This window comes from Schistocerca gregaria, chromosome 7 (genome assembly GCF_023897955.1).
Source record: "Schistocerca gregaria isolate iqSchGreg1 chromosome 7, iqSchGreg1.2, whole genome shotgun sequence".
NCBI classification, from domain to species: domain Eukaryota; kingdom Metazoa; phylum Arthropoda; class Insecta; order Orthoptera; family Acrididae; genus Schistocerca; species Schistocerca gregaria.
Window position 1 is genome coordinate 207097814 of NC_064926.1, and position 17829 is coordinate 207115642.

Here is a 17829-nt window from a genome sequence, read left to right on the forward strand (position 1 = left end):
ACAAATTGTAAATAGCCTTTCGCTCCCTGTATTTTACCTCTGCCACCTTTAGAATTTGAAAAAGAGTATTCCAGTCAACATTGTCAAAAGCTTTCTCTAAGTCTACAAATGCTAGAAACGTATGTTTGCCTTTCCTTAATCTTTCTTCTAAGATAAGTCGTAAGGTCAGTATTGCCTCACGTATTCCAGTATTTCTACGGAATCCTAACTGATCTTCCCCGAGGTCCGCTTCTACTAGTTTTTCCATTCGTCTGTAAAGAATTCGTGTTAGTATTTTGCAGCTGTGGCTTTTTAAACTGATAGTTCGGTAATTTTCACCTCTGTCAACACCTGCTTTCTTTGGGATTGGAATTATTATATTCTTCTTGAAGCCTGAGAGTATTTCGCCTGTTTCATACATCTTGCTCACCAGATGGTAGAGTTTTGTCAGGACTAGCTCTCCCAAGGCCGTCAGTAGTTCCAATGGAATGTTGTATACTCCGGGGGCCTTGTTTCGACTCAGGTACTTCAGTGCTCTGTCCAACTTTTCACGCAGTATCGTATCTGCCATTTCATCTTCATCTTCATCTACATCCTCTTGCATTTCCATAATATTGTCCTCAAGTACATCGACCTTGTATAGACCCACTATATATTCCTTCCACCTTTGTGCTTCCCCATCTTTGCTTAGGACTGGGTTTCCATCCGAGCTCTTGATGTTCATACAAGTGGTTCTCTTATCTCGAAAGGTCTCTTTAATTTTCCTGTAGGCAGTATCTACCTTACCCCTAGCGAGATAAGAATCTACATCCTTACATTTGTCCTCTAGCCATCCCTCCTTAGCCATTTTGTACTTCCTGTCGATCTCATTTTTGAGACGTTTGTATTCCTTTTTGCCTGCTTCATTTATTGCATTTTTATGTTTTCTCCTTTCATCAATTAAATTCAACATTTCTGCTGTTACCTAAGGATTTCTACTAGCCCTCGTCTTTTTAACTACTTGATCCTCTGCTGCCTTCACTGCTTCACCCCTCAAAGCTACCCATTCTTCTTCTACTGTATTTCCCTCCCCCCTTCCTGTGAATTGTTCCCTTATGCTCTCCCTGAAACTCTGTACAACCTCTGGTTCTTTCAGTTTATCCAGGTCCCATCTCCTTAAATTCCCACCTTTTTGCAGTTTCTTCAGTTTTAATCTACAGTTCATAACCAATAGATTGTGGTCAGAGTCGACATCTGCCCCTGGAAATGTCTTACAATTTAAAACCTGATTCCTAAATCTCTGTCTTACAATTATATAATGTATCTGATACCTTTTAGTATCTCCAGGGTTCTTCCATGTATACAACCTTCTTTCATGATTCTTAAACCAAGTGTTAGCTATGATTAAGTTGTGCTCTGTGGAAAATTCTACCAAGCGGTTTCCTCTTTCATTTCTTAGCCCCAATCCGTATCCACCTACTACGTTTCCTTCTCTCTCTTTTCTAACACTCGAATTCCAGTCACCCATGACTATTAAATTTTCATCTCCCTTCACTATCTGAATAATTTCTTTTATTTCGTCATACATTTCATCAATTTCTGCGTCATTTGCAGAGCTAGTTGGCATATAAACTTGTACTACTGCAGTAGGTGTGGGCTTCGTATCTATCTTGGCCACAATAATGCGTTCACTATGCTGTTTGTAGTAGCTTACCCGCATTCGTATTTTCCTATTCATTATTAAACCTACTCCTGCATTACCCCTATTTGATTATGTGTTTATAACCCTGTAGTCACCTGACCAAAAGACTGCATGCACTCGGGAAAAATTACGGCCGTTGTTTCTCCTTGCTTTCAGCCGTTCGCAGTACCAGCACAGCAAGGTCGTTTTGGTTATTGTTACAAGGCCAGATCAGTCAACCATCCAGACTGCTGCCCTTGCAACTACTGAAAATGCTGCTGCCCCTCTTCAGGAACCACACGTTCGTCTGGCCTCTCAACAGATACCCCTCCGTTGTGGTTGTAACTACGGCACGGCTATCTGTATCGCTGAGGTACGCAAGCCTCCCCACCAACGGCAAGGTCCATGGTTCATGGGGGGAGGACTTTTTTATATGTTATCTTAAATTGCAACGCAGTGGAATTCGAGTGTAAAGTTGAGAATATCTTCCAGTGGTTGCTTTGTCTCTACTTTGTGAGCAAAGTGGAAGCACGTGTTGATCCGTAACTCTAACTAAGATCATCAATCTTAAATGCGAATGTGCGTGAGATTATAAAGTTTCGTCTTGACAATATTTTTCAATATGGCAACTTTTCTTTATGTTCAACCCACGTGGGGTGTACTTTGTGAGACCAGTGCCACGTGCTTATACAATTGTTTGACCCATCAGGCTAATAATAAGACGATAGTAAACGAGTTCGAGGTTTTTCTTTTGTAAATTGAATTTCGATGTAATTTATTTTAATTACAAAAATTAATGTGGAGTTTCACTCTTTGTGTAAACTAAGTTGACCACGTGAAGCATATGGTTCAATCATCAAAGTAGCACTCAGCTATTATTTTCGAGAAGACTTCACAGACAATTAATATGAATTTAGTATATTAGTGGGTGGTAATTTCATGACGGACAGGATTGCGCTACGAACGTAATTTCTTCGGGTGAAAATTGAATCGGTTGGTTGTGATTAATTTCCTCTTGCATATGTTTCAACGTTCTTCGTGTGTTATTTTATGAATACAGTGCTGTATGCAATCTCCCAATTTGGGCTTCATATTTGATGTTTTCCGTAAGATTACAAACTCACATTTTCACAATCCTAAATAAGGCACCAGTTTACTCATGAATCAAGTTTAATATGCTGAAATTTTAACGGTATAATGATCAATGTTAAAATAAATGTCTAAATATAAACTGATTTATTTCTTTTTATTTAAATTATATATATATATATATATATATATATATATATATATATATATATATCACCGGTTGTCGGAAGATGACTATTAACAGATTATAATTAATGTTAGTCTCGTTGGCAATTTGGTAAACTGGACTGGATAACCGGTGAAACAGTTACTCAGTAATGCAAGGATAGCTCCCCCAGATAGCTCACAGCTTTTAACCCGCTTTTATTATCTTGATTATCAGCACCGCTTTCAGAACAACTTAATGCATCAACATTACAAATTATCTGTGACGATCATAGACGTCAGTTGAAACCTGTCCGCCATCTAAGTCATGGAAGTCTGCCTCTCCATTAAAGCCCTGTGCTAAACCTACCTTCTCTGTGTTAATGCGTTGCACTAACAAACAATTCTGAATACCTATTTTGGAAATACATAATTTCATGGATGAATATTCATTACGAGATAATTCAAAACGGCAGTTCTCACTCGTCGAGCGTGCAAATACGACACAACAGTCGAACGTTTTATTCCTGTTTTAAGTGAAGTCGAAAAGCAGAAGTGCAGTACAAACGCTTCGCTAAGACTCATCAGTATTGGGGAGGCTGGCTTCACTTTTTTGTCGTAAGGGCGTCTCACTGTATTCTAAACTCCTTGGTAACTACAATCTGATCACTGTAACAGACAATTTATTTACGTATCTATAACAGCAATACTTTCAACGACGTTACAGAAACGTAGGTACAAAGATCATGTGTTCAGGACAACGATGTACAACCTCGCTGATCTTTCGCGCCCTCCCCACCCAGGTAGATTTCTAGAGGGACGACCAGCTGGCCTGGCCTGGTAATATCTCTTCTACCCCGGGTAACGAGGATAGAGTTCGAGGTAATCTGGCTCGACTTGTTAGTAATTTCGATTTATCTTGACACCTTTGGGTACAGTCGGATGTTTCGTGAAGATATGTAAACTCTCGAAAGAACTGAGACTACTTAGCTAGAAACGCACAAATCTGTGAGGCACTGACGCTAAAGAAGTTTCGGAACATCTAATAACTGAAGCCGAGTATCTGTAATCTATACGTTTAGACTGTATCTCAGATTTCGGTAGATCAACGTGAACTCGTTATCTGTATCCAAAATACAACGCGTGAGCTGGCCATATTACAAACACGCGTGCCGTCTGAAGATGCGTAAAACTTGAGCGTCCCCTGACGACATTGCCCTCTGAACTATTAACGGGGACGCTGAGAGAATCTATGAGTCTGCAGGATGGTTTAGGTTAGTTCGATTCATCACCAACTGAACAGCGATGACTTTGCAGTAACAGCAGGCGGCTCTTCATTTCTTCAAACAGTCTTTGACGGCATGGACTTGGCTGGGATAAAGAAACACCGATTTCTCGGTCTCAGTATCATGACACGCTCTGGGAGGTCCTTCACCATCTTGCAGTATTATGCCTAGTGATTGCTAAATTAAAAAAAAAAAAAACGTGAGCAAATCATCAAGGTATGTTTGGTCTTGTGTTTCGAACAACCTTTCTTGGAGTTAACGTTCAGACGGTTCAGATGCCTCTCAGCACTATGGGACTTAACATCTGAGGTCATCAGTCCTCTATAACTTAGAACTACTTAAAGCTAACTAACCTAAGGACATCACACAAATCCATTCCCGAGGCAGGATTCGAACCTGTGACCATAGCGGTGGCGCGCTTCCAGATTGAAGAGCCTAGAACAGCTCGAGCACAGCGGCCGGCGGAGTTAACGTCAAGTGTGGATTGCGGCAGGAGTTAATGTGCCCGAACAGTCGACTTCTTCCCTTTAATACTTCATTAAACGTAATACATCTCCTTCGGATAGTTTCTTCCTCTTGACGTGGACTCTCAAGTGCTATCAATTGTCTGCGGGGAAACCGCGCAAAATGTTTGGCATGAGAACCTTCACCGCAGCCGTTTACATCCTCACCCAAGGTTTTTAGAGCTGGGGTGCTTTTATTACATTATACGAATGTCGTACTAAGAGTTTCAGGACATTCAATTCTAACAGGTCATAGTTCTTGTAAATAGTCTAAGTGGACCTGTACTATGGAGCTGCGGTCGCAATGTCTTGCCTGAAGAATTTGCTGGATATTTTAGTAAGCAGAAGCAGTCACTGCCGTTCCGTTGACTAGTTGTTTGGTCTCATCTATGAGATATCCTCTTAGGAACACGTGTTTACTAAAAGTAAACACGGTATCATTCCTATCGAATGTGTTTACTAGCAACAGAAACGGAAGTATACCTAGCCATACAGTTTTAAAACTGTTCCCAGAATCTGGGCCAGTTCTCAGTGTCTCCAGAGAACAGCTCGAGCTTAATAAACGGCTAGCTTAATTGACGTAGGAATCTGAACCACACAAAAGACTGGATCAGTGGTACATGATGTCACGGTAGGAGTAGACAATTTTTTCTCAGTACTCTCGTGGGCTTGAAAATTAACGTCGTTCGCCTTGTCAAGACGGCTGCCCCCTTCGGAGGTTCGAGTCCTCCCTCGGGCATAGGTGTGTGTGTGTGTTTTCCTTGGCGTAAGTTAGTTTAAGTTAGATTAAGTAGTGTATAGGCTTAGGGACCGATGACCCCAGCAGTTTGGTCCCATAAGACCTTACCACAAATTTTAAAAAAATTCTCTTGGCAAGATGTCGCAAAAACTAAGTCCGTGTTACACTTCTTGTCCGAAATATGACTGTGTAAAGTGTCGTCAAGATACGACAATAGTGACAACTCTTCTTCCAAGCGTTCCTTGCGATATTTAATGTCCTCTGAAAATTTTTCAAACGAGAATACTAGACATGTGATCAGACATCTCTGGCGAGATTGTTTCCTTCTAAAACCTCGCAACTCTTCAAAAGGCATAGTTGCTCTCAGCTTTCAAATAATATGCTACGCGCTCCGGCAGAATATTCGTCACACTATATTTACTTCGGACTACCAAAGCCGAATTTCGTAAACCGATTTCACAATACCGTTTCTGAGTGGTCATATAAACACTCCAAAATCGATTCCGGAAGTCCGTTTCTAGATGCCAGTTTTCCACTTCCACAATTGATTTTCTTTCACTTGTAAACGCACAACCGTATTTGAAATGTGCTTGGGTTGTCAGGTTGCCTCCTGTTTTCAAAATATTCGATTAATACGGACGGGGTGAGTTATTGTGCAGTGAAGGACAAACAGAGAGCATTTAACAGTCCACCTCTAATATTTAATTGCAGCGAAATAGCGTTTGTGCTGACAAAATCAGAAATTGGAACCGCTGTTTTCCAGGCTGCATATTTAACTGGGCTAGTTAATCTGTTACAGACCTTTGCATGTAAGCATGACAAAGGAAAACTGTTTCCGTAATTCGGTTTTCGTCTTACGGAAGATGGGTCGCATGTAAACATAGTGACTGCACAATCTAAAGTAACAGACGCGCGCGACACTGCGCCTCATTTTTGTTACCCACAGCGATAGCAACGCCCCAAGGTTGCCTCCTGTTTTCAAAATATTCGATTAATACGGACGGGGTGAGTTATTGTGCAGTGAAGGACAAACAGAGAGCATTTAACAGTCCACCTCTAATATTTAATTGCAGCGAAATAGCGTTTGTGCTGACAAAATCAGAAATTGGAACCGCTGTTTTCCAGGCTGCATATTTAACTGGGCTAGTTAATCTGTTACAGACCTTTGCATGTAAGCATGACAAAGGAAAACTGTTTCCGTAATTCGGTTTTCGTCTTACGGAAGATGGGTCGCATGTAAACATAGTGACTGCACAATCTAAAGTAACAGACGCGCGCGACACTGCGCCTCATTTTTGTTACCCACAGCGATAGCAACGCCCCAAGCGGCCAGCAAGCGACAATTCTAAATACGATATCGGATAAGTGCAAATACCAACGTTTATTTTGGTGTATGACACACTTTTTACAATAGGGAGCGTATATATTGACATAAATACTACAATAACTAGAAAATTATACGACGTTTGACTTTCTGTAGTTTCCTAAGGGCGCTGGGAGATACGAAACGGTGAATTACAGGACAGTTTATTTACGATTTTCTCGTAACGTACAGACGTTTACTGAATAATGTCGTTTTCGTTTAAAAACAAGAAGTTGCGAGTAAACATCAGAAGAGTTGACCTTCTGCAGAAACACGTCGCAAATCTATCCAACAAAGCAGAGTAATTTTGTTCGCTACGCTTTCAGTCAGATCATTGAGTCTGTAACGTGGGAACCTATATGGAGTGTATTTAACGTGTCAAGCCATCATGACTGTAAGTTAAGGGAAATCGACACGGACGTGATAATAAATCGTCAAAAGTAATAAAACTGTTCGCTACGCTTTCAGCCAAATCATTGAGTCTGTAACGTAGGAAACCTATATGGAATGTATTTACTGTGTCAAATAAGCTACCATGGATGTGATAATAAATCGTCAAAAGCAATAAAACTGTTTCCCAACACAGAAGAAACCAATCCCACAATTATTTCTAAGTTTGTCACAAACGGAAAGAATCTTCAACACATTCACTTCTGAAGCAAAAGTAATTACATTTACAAAAATATTCGTGTATTGGAAAGTCGAGTCAACTTTAAGAAAGAGTCAATCACTGGACTCCATAATAAGTTTTCAAGTGTCAAGGAAAGGGTCTATGATAATGACAACAACAGAAATATATACCTCCCATGCTTGAAATATGTTTGTATTCTCCTGCCTGAATGAGCTGAATATATATGAGCTGAAAATATATATAATATATGACTTGTAGCTCATGTCATAGATTCAGTGTGATTCGGCAGTTTTTAAATGTATTTCACGATAATACATGTATCTTGGGAACTTATTAACGCAAAAACATAATAACTATTCGTTAAGTAAATAGAATATATTTAAAATAAAACGCTACCCTTACGACGCATGAGACTGTCAGCTTTCTCACCGCTTGGAGCGCTAGTGTTGCTCCAGCTACCCAATGGTAATAACTTTCGCACCGGAGAGTATCGTGACTGTATGTGTTAGGTTGGTGACTTGTTTCAAGTTGGCAAAGATTGACAACGTGAAGCAACTTGCTGCTTGCCGGAGACGCTAGTGTTTACAGTGTATAACAACTGACGAGCAATTTTAAATTAAATATGCACAACCATATGATCTTTTCTTGGCTAGACAAAACACTTCCTAGTGTTTTTCTAACAGCAACAGCAGGCTCCGCGGGCCGTGACTATTTTCTTCTCAGTCACAAGAGCAAAGGGAAGTGTCAGTAATCTTCCGTATAATGTGTAATGCGCCTACTATACTGCGTGTGCTTATTTCGTACCTTTTTAAGATTATAGCAGCTCCGTCCTCCGACTGTGGCGTGCATCGTCCAGTGACAGCCCACGAACTTCCGGTTCCCGGGTTTCGGTACCAGAAAATGTTGTCGTCGAGTTAAGAAAGTAAGAAGCACAAGCTGATCACTTTAACAGAGTGTTTATTTACGTAACCATAGCAACAAGGTGGTCAACGATATTACACAAAAAAAGATACAAAGATAAAGTGTTCAGCACAACGATGTACAGCGTTGCTGATCTTCCATTAGCAACAAACCTAGTAAAGCACTGTGGTGTTCAAACAAAACTTCGGGTTGGTGACACCTTTACCATTTTGCCCGAAGATGATCAAATGACCGAAATCGCTAGTTAGTAAATATTTATTTATCAGCAGCTCGTAACATTATTCTAGTTTATTGAATTATAGTTCCTAGTACCTAGCAAGATTCCACACTGTTACTATCATTTCCTAATCCATTGCTCCATGATGACACTGATTTATTTATTCTCCAACGACCGACGTACAGTATAAAAGGACAGTCTGTTTTATTTCAGGTACCTGTTGCACTATTTCTGGTCAACTGCCGTACGATGACTGCGCCGTGGTCCTTTGATCTGTTGCGAGTTTGAAACTATGAAAAAAATGGCTTTGGCTGCGTACTCGGGTATTCTGTCATACTTAATACAGGCCACATTTTTTGTACATGACAGTTTTATTGAATCTATGATCTAGCGCTAAAGGCAGTTCAGTATTGAGAAAATACAAAATTCACGGAAACGACATTATTAAGTCACTGAAATAAAGTTGGTACATATGTCTTCGCTTCACTTTACTCGAACTTATCTTACAGACCGAACTGTCTAAAGTTGAACAGTTTCATTAACACTTCTATTACTTGTATAGGTGTCATTAGGACTGCAATGCTGTAGCTTTTAATAAAAGAACGCCGGCCGCGGTGGCCTTGCGGTTCTAGGCGCTACAGTCCGGAACCGCGGGACTGCTACGGTCGCAGGTTCGAATCCTGCCTCGGGCATGGATGTGTGTGATGTCCTTAGGTTAGTTAGGTTTAAGTAATTCTAAGTTCTAGGGAACTGATGACCTAAGATGTTAAGTCCCATAGTGCTCAGAGCCATTTGAACAATTTAATAAAAGAACTCGGATCGTTTCTGATGGAAAAGGTATAAGGTCTTGGAGGCTCGTATGAGCATTTTCGAATACTTACGAGATGTGGAGTATCACCTGCACAAGACGCCCCTTTTCAAATTTGGAGAAAGAAAGTGAAAACCAGCTGCAACATCATCCTGCTGTTGACGTCTATACGGAATTTCGTCAGTCATTGGAGCGATTAACAGACTGGCTAGTACTTTATTGACAGGCAGGTGGGTTTGTAATATATGTGTTTTTTAAAATTTGTTTCCGAATTTGCGATCTACAGACACGTGTATTTCCAATTGTTTTCCTCATGCACGTACTTTGTTTCATTTAGCAAGAATTTCAATTTTTTTCTTTTTTATTTATTAACGCGTTACGTATTGAGTTCATGTCGAGTGCAGCTCAGATGTTACGTGGTTGATGGGGGAGCTTTGGTAAATAGCTTCTTCTACATTACGTTACGAGTGTGAGGTCTTCTCAAATGTTCAAATGTGTGTGAAATCTTAAGGGACTTAACTGCTAAGGTCATCAGTCCCTAAGCTTACACATTACTTAACCTGAATTATCCTAAGGACAAACAGACACACCCATGCCCGAGAGAGGACTCGAACCTCCGCCGGGACCAGCCGCACAGTTCATGGCTGCAGCGCCTAAGACCGGTCGGCTAATCTCGCACGGCGTGGTCTTCTAAGAAGGCTAGCAAGTTGACTACTAACTCGTCCTTTTTTTCTTGTTTGACAAGAAAGTTATTCAAATAAAACAAAACCATAACACTTAAAATAATAGTTCTTTAGAAAAAGGAGAAGGAGCTTTGCGAACAGTAGTAATTCAGAGGGAAAGCCAGTACAAAGCAATAAAAGGGAAGGCTGGAAAGGGGAAAGAAAATTCAGAAGGAGTGCACAAAGGAAACAAACTTGTGCATAAAATGCTATACTTATGGCCGAGCGGTTCTAGGCGCTTCAGTCCGGAATCGCTCTGCTGCTACAGTCGCAGGTTCGAATCCTGCCTCGGGCATGGATGTGTGTGATGTCCCTAGGTAAGTTAGGTTCAAGTATCATAAGTCTAGAGGATTGATGACCTCAGATGGTAACTCCCATAGTGCTTAGAGCCATTTGAACCATTTTTTTTGCGATATTTAACTTTGTAAACATCCTCCATGTCTGTGTGTTATATTTATGACGAAAGTAAAATGGTTGTGACAGGATATTTATGACCTCAGGCCATCTCTACTAATAAACTGCAACCGCTCTTCACGTAAGAATGCAGAGCGTTTCGCCAATGCTCAGTGATGATGAGTACACTCTCCTCGGACACAGAACGACATGCCCCAGCCAGCTGCGGCCGCTCCCTCCTCTACATCCCCACTGCGTGGCCAACAGTGACACACAAACAGTGTGCTGCCGACACTGGATTCCACGCCGCAATGTTAATATGGACTAGAATGCTACTATTCCGTGCTGTAGTCCGATCCACGATAGCGGTTCGCGCAGCTATAGACACGGCCGGGTATTGCATAGTTGCCGGTTCCAAGCAAAGTTTCGCCAAGCGCATGCGCGTGCTGTGTGCTTGAAAAGGAGCTTGTATATTGCAAATATCTCTCGCTTGCTTGTGCAGAAGTTGTCACATACTACCACCATCGGCCGTGACAACTCGCAACAAACGGAATAAAAATTCACTAAACAACTCGGTACGATCACGTTTAATGCTCGAATTGGCTACTACGTCATTCACACCAGCGCACCGAGAACACTACTGAATGCTCATTGACTGTGGGAGAACGTGTGACGCAGATGCGCAGTACACGCCTAAACTCGACCGCCATTCTTCGTGACTCTGCAATTTTACCGTGTTCATACTAACGAATCAATTGACGAAAGTTGTCTGAAGAAAATAAACTATCTGGCATATATTACCGAAAAGCACAATGTCCAAGAAGGGAAGGAAAAGTAAAAACAAGCTAAGTCCATAAATATTTTTACGTCCTCTTCTACAAGCAGAGAAGATGCTATTTCTCCTTACATAAATAGTCAGCTTAGTGATGAGCTCCCTAGAAACACAATTGTCTCTACCATAGCTGAACAATTGCCAGCGAAGGTACGAGCTTATGTTACTTGTTGGTTAAACTCAGTTTCTAGTTTCTGCTATTTAGTTGATATGTCATTGCCAGGAGATCCTATGGATAGTCTGGCTGCCTGTAACCACTGACGCTCAATTAGCACCACACAGGAGGCACGTGTAAGGTATTTTAAGGTTAAACCTACGGACGCGAGCAACGTTACCTCCCACTGTTAACCTGTATAATGCCTCCTGATCTACGCAGATTTACTGCCCTTATGAGAGAATTCCACAAGATCTCCAGGAATTCTAACCTGCCCTTCCATAGCGACCTGCCACTTTTAAATCGTAAGAGACTGAAATCACGCCATCCAACTCTGTGCGATGCTACTGACATGCTTGATAAGGATTTCAAACCTCTTGAAGAATGGAAAGGTCGGTGGGAAGCAGTGACAGATGTACACCTGCATAACATCTTCTCAGGTGCTAAACTTCCAAGTGGATTCGACCTACGACGCAAGACCTGGACTACTCTCAACAGAATCCGTATCGGCCATGGCCGATGCAGGGATGGTCTCCCTAAGTGGAAGAAGCTCCTGATCCAGCCTGTGACTGCGGGGCTCCATACCAGACTGTTCACCACATTGTCAGTGAATGCAGGATTCGAGCCTATCAGGGCGCCGAAGAGAACTTCCTGCTAGCAACTCCAGATACAGTGCGCTGGGTTGAAGGACTGGATATTCAGCTGTAAAGACAAACTTAAGATTCTAGTGTGTCAATATGTACTTATGCATATGTAATTTAATTTCATGATATGTCTGTATTAGCCATACGCTAAATAAAATAGTTTCTTGTTTCTAGAAAAATTAATAATTTCATATGAAAACTAAATTTTATTAGAACAGTTCTTTATTATTACAATCAGCAAATAGTTTGTTATCAAGTAAGTAAAAGTAACATCATCTTTGAAACACGAGGAGTGCACTAAAGCCTCAATTATTTGGTCTTCGACCATCCAGTCCTCCATACTATACAGCTGTCAGCCTTCACAATATCGCAGATTTTTAAATGCATTGCAAGGGGGCGCCCGCTTCGGTCCCTCTAGTACAGTGTACAAATCTGTTGGATAATGAAAAGGGTGGATTTCCTTCTGTACCAAGTACACCATTTCACACTTAGTGCAACTAAGTTAAATGTTATAACATATTTAGTTACTTCAATACACACAGACGTGATCGCATTTAAGTGGTTTATTTTGATCCTCTAAGAGAGATCTTACATTCTTTGATGATGGTAGGAACCTCTGGCGTGGTGCGACTCTATCTGTGCAGGCGTGGAGAACACTGTTCTTGGATAAACTGTGAATGTGAGTGAGTTGTGTTAAATAAAAACGTATAGAGTCAAGAGCAGTTTCGTTTTTCAGGTATATTGGCCATCGTCGATAGTAGCTACCGTCTCTTTACACCATTTCGCTCACATATTTGGTACGTATTGTCTGAAGTATTTCCTATCACATCTTTGGTAGGGCTGACATTTTCAGCTGTGGTTGTTTCCACACTTTTGATATTTCTGAGCTTAGATGTCAGCGAAACGCCACGAAATTTTCGCCGGTAGCTAGTTCCTAAGAAACGAACCTGCAGGGAAATCTGTATAGACGGACGCGAAATCCTGAATGCTTTTATACAAGTAAGATATATTTTTATTGGTGCATATGGTCCAGGTCTTCTTCTTTCTTCTTTTGCTGGTGCCTTTGTCACGTGGTTTCGCAGGGTGGGATTTCGCAAGGTTAATTTAAGGGGCGGCCGGATGCCTTTCCTGTCGCCCCCCCCCCCCCCCATACCCCATGAGACGGAATTAGTGTACCCCAGCTGTCTACGTCCAGCGTAATCCATGGAACAGTGCGAATGTGTTCAGATGTCTGCGAGTCGTGTAACTGAGGTGGGACGTGGGGACTAGCCCAGTATTCACCAAGTGAAATGTGGAAAACCGCCTAAAAACCACATCCAGGCTGGCTGGCACACCGGCCTTCGTCGGTGATCCACCGGGTGGATTCGATCCGGGGCTGGCACGTGCACCCGGGTCCAGGAAGCAGCGCATTAACTAACCTGGCGTTTACGTATCGTCCAGGTAATGAGCAATTTTAGAATTTTAATCTACCTGAACATTTTGTTATTCCGTCCTTTCACGATGTTATCCCAGATTGTCCAGAGCTCATTCTATGCCGACATGAATTTCCATTGTACCTTGACGTCCCAGCAATCTCTCATCCGCCTTATGTTACCATACCACCACTTTTTCTTTAACACTTCTACTGATATCCATTTGTTTGAACCATTGTACCTTATACAAAATACTAGTTTTTTGGAAAGGATTTATTGTAATGGTCTCAGCAGCAATAATTATTTTTAAAAATATACATTTGCGGCATTACTCATGACAATATGTTGTCTGTTATCAAAACTGTGTTAGTTTTTGGGTCATATAAATATTTTTCGCGTATAGTAGTATGTATCATTATCAATGAATAGTTTGGAGTGTTAGACACACCAGTTTCATATGAAAAACATGTTATACACATCAGTTTAATGTGAAATACATGACGAAGTTAGATACCAATAAATAATTTTTGCTAGTCTGATCTGCCGGTGGTCTGTCGCCAGACATCGTATTTAAAACAATGCAGCAGGCATGTCCAGGAAGTTCTTTGTCTCAGCAGTGTAGAATCATATCGGTCATAATATCTGCAGCTCGTGAGCCATATCAGTACGTCAGGCAGCGTGCACAGATAATGTTTACAGGAAACCATTTAATCCTTTCTTTGGTCTTGACGAGGCTTATCTCTACACAGTAAACTGTTCTGATAGATTATAGCCTCATTACACGAAAAGAGAGGCTCAAATTGTTGTGACAAAACAAACGTCCTAGCATCACATTATTAGGGTATTTTCAGTTTTCAGTTTCAAGTGTCGCCATTGCCAGTGACTATCTTTCGTCAGTGGTGTCGATCATTCCAGAGGAGAGGCAAATGCCACCAACGCGCATTAACAAAGCCTGGAGTAACCAAGTTAGTATTAGTGAAAACTAAGAGTGATGACAAAAGACCGACATTTCACATTTGAAATGAATATAAAATTATCGACATCTTGTTTCTTAGTTTTGTTTGTCTTTTCAAAACTTAAAGTCTCCCGTACTTTAGCATATGAACTAATTCTGCAGAGAATTCTGCTATGCACAATGCTCTGCAGACGCCAGGCCATATCAGAAAAAATGTCCCTTGGAAAAGGCTTCGAGCATCTGTGAGTTGTCGTTTATGCTGCCATCATTCAGCAACGTAAGTAGGCAGCGTTTCGCTGTTTCGGTCGAGATGCGTGGACGAATGTTCCTTGCTACTCTCTCCAGGCACATACCCTAGGTATTAATGAGGGCACACACCCAATAGAAACTATTGGACCAGCCGACTGTAAGCTCCTTGTAAAACGTCACTCCTCGTTTGTCAATATTGCTGTTACTCGTTCAGGGACCTAACCTAACCTAACCTATCATAACATAACCTAACATGAAGGATTACAATCTGAAATTGTCAAACCCTGACTCCACTGAGAGAACAATTCGTTTCAAGCTGTGTGTATGTTACCGTTCTTTGAATAGCCAAACAAACCTTTAATGACTTGTTGGAATTATTTCGTTCACGTATTAAGTAAAAAGGCTAATTTATAAGAAAATCTATTCCTTTACTTACCACGTGAAGTATCTGTAGATTTCTCGATTTTCTTGCTCACACACGTCTCAGTTTTGAGTTTAGTATAAATTTTTCACCTGCTTGGTAGGGTTTTGTGCTACTTATCAGTTTATTACAAAATGCACCTTATATTGCAAGAAGAACCGCCTGCCGCGCATATTGTTGACTTATCAGTTAAATGCGGGAAATGGCCAGATAAAATAACTGATGACATGCGATGAACTCTTGTAGAAAGAGGCCCTTTTCAAGTAACTGAAGGTAACTTACCTGCTGATAAGAGAGGGAGAAGATTTACTCCAGCAAATTACAAAAGAAAATTGTCTAACAGGAAGAAATATGCAGAGACTGGCTTATTTATTCTGTTTCAAAAAATTCAATTTTTTGTTTATGTTGACAACTTTTTAGTGCTTCTTGTTTGCGAGAATGTCAGGTTTTCCAGACTGGAAAAGTATTTTCTGATTCCTAATCTGACACGAAAAATCATCAAACCATATAAAAGCTTACCAGTCATGGCGAGAATGACACTTGCGTTTGCTGCTGGACTAATTGCCTGATGAAGGAAGTCGGAGACTTATTCGGGCTGAGAATTAACATTATCACGAGGCATTAAAAAGGTTGCTTTGTGTCTCACGGCTCCTTGGGACACACAGGCTGTCCTTTAGAGAAACTGCAGATATCCTCTTTAAAAGAAATAGTGGTAATTTATTGCAGCTATTTGAGCACATTGCTACATTTGATGTGTTGAAACAGCATTTGCGAAGAGTATGTTCTGCATCCCAGCGTCCGCCTCCTTAGCTGATTACCACACAGCGGACTTGCGTTCGATTCGAGGCTGGTTTGGAGATTATTTCTGCTCAGAGACTGAGTTTTGTGTTGTACTTATCATCATATCATCAAAACTTACACGCAGGTCGACCAATGAGGCTTCAACTGAAAACACTTGCAACTCGGCGTCCGAAATTCCCCAGGAGGGGTCTCCCGGCTAACAATGCCCTACGATCATTTCACTAAAATGTAGACTTTCACGGCCGGAAATATCATGTCCATTGTACTTATCCGGGCTGTTATGCCGTGGTCAACCGTCCAGGGCATAACAGCCCGGATAAGAATAATGGACATGATATTTCCGGCCGTAAAAAACTACATTTTAGTATCAGACGCCTCTACTGGGAGGAGATGTCAAGAGAAGTGCGACGCCTGGAAGGACACCAGAAGAAGAGAGTGCAGCTTTTGTGTTCCCTCACTTTCCTGTCTCGTTGCAGAGCTGTCGGCGTCATACCGAAGTTTCTGAAGATAAAGCTACTGTTCTATTCGGGAAAGGCACAACGCATTTTCAAACGGACTGAGGAGGCCTTACTACGAGAGCGCATTCAGCAGGCCCGACGGGACTTGGCAAGCACAAACTGTAAGTTAATGTCTCTCCATATTACAATCAGTAATAAACTGTGCAGCAGGGACTGGGATAAGATTGATAGACTACTGCATGATACCATGGGGAAGCATATGTTGACAACGTCTAGTAGACAGAAGAAGAAGTTTGATAATTTGCTACCTAATCAGTTTGTTCGGCAGTTAGACGTTTCCCGGACCGTTATCAATTTGTCCAAACGTTCGTTATTTGACGATGAGACATCTGTGCTTGCCAAGGGAGGAAATTTTGCTGTTAGTCCGCGTTTTGTGCCCACGGAAGAAATTATAGCCAGTGTAGAAGCAGGAATTCGCAGTGTGGATTCTGTAACAGCTGAAGAAATCCGTATAGAAACAGTGTGAATATTAGCCAATGCAAAACCGCCGAAAAGTAATATAACTGTGGGTGAGAGAAGAGCTTTAAAGCTCCTGAATGACGACGATAGTATTTTGGTTCTCCTAGCTGACAAAGGAAGCGCAACGGTGGTTATGGATGTGGCCGACTACCAGAGTAAAATTACTGATCTATTGGATCCGCAAGTATATAGGAAGCTGAATAAGGACCCCACCAACAACGTTCTCAGAACTGTGTCGCGGTTAATAAAAAAGTCCTCCATTGAAGAGAGTGTACAGAAAGGTCTGTGCAATTCGGTTGCGCTACCACCGAGGCTTTATGGATTGCCCAAAATTCATAAAGAAAGTGTGCCATTAAGACCGATACTAAGTGCCATTGGTTCGCCCACCTACTCGTTAGCCAAGTTTTTGATTACGCTATTGAAACCACATGTGGGCCGTTCGGACTCTTATATAAAGAATTCGACACATTTCATCAGCAGATTGGATGGCATAGTGGTCCAGCCGGAGGACATATTGGTCAGCTTCGATGTGGTATCGCTGTTTACCATGGTTCCACTTAATGATGTATTGGAACACCTGGATCGAATTTTCCCTGCCGATATTTCAGAACTATTTAAGTGTTGTTTGACGACCACATACTTCAAGTGGAATGAACAGTTTTATGAGCAAACGGATGGCGTGGCTATGGGAAGCCCCCTAAGTCCCGTAATTGCAAACTTCTTTATGGAGAAATTCGAAGAACAGGCCTTAGGTACTGCCAGCAAAAAACCAAATGTATGGTTCCGATACGTGGATGACACGTTTGTGCTGTGGAGACATGGTAGGGACGAACTAAGGCGGTTTCACGAACATCTAAACAGCATAAACTCAAGAATTCAGTTTACAGTGGAGGAGGAGGTAGACGGAAAATTACATTTCCTCGATGTGC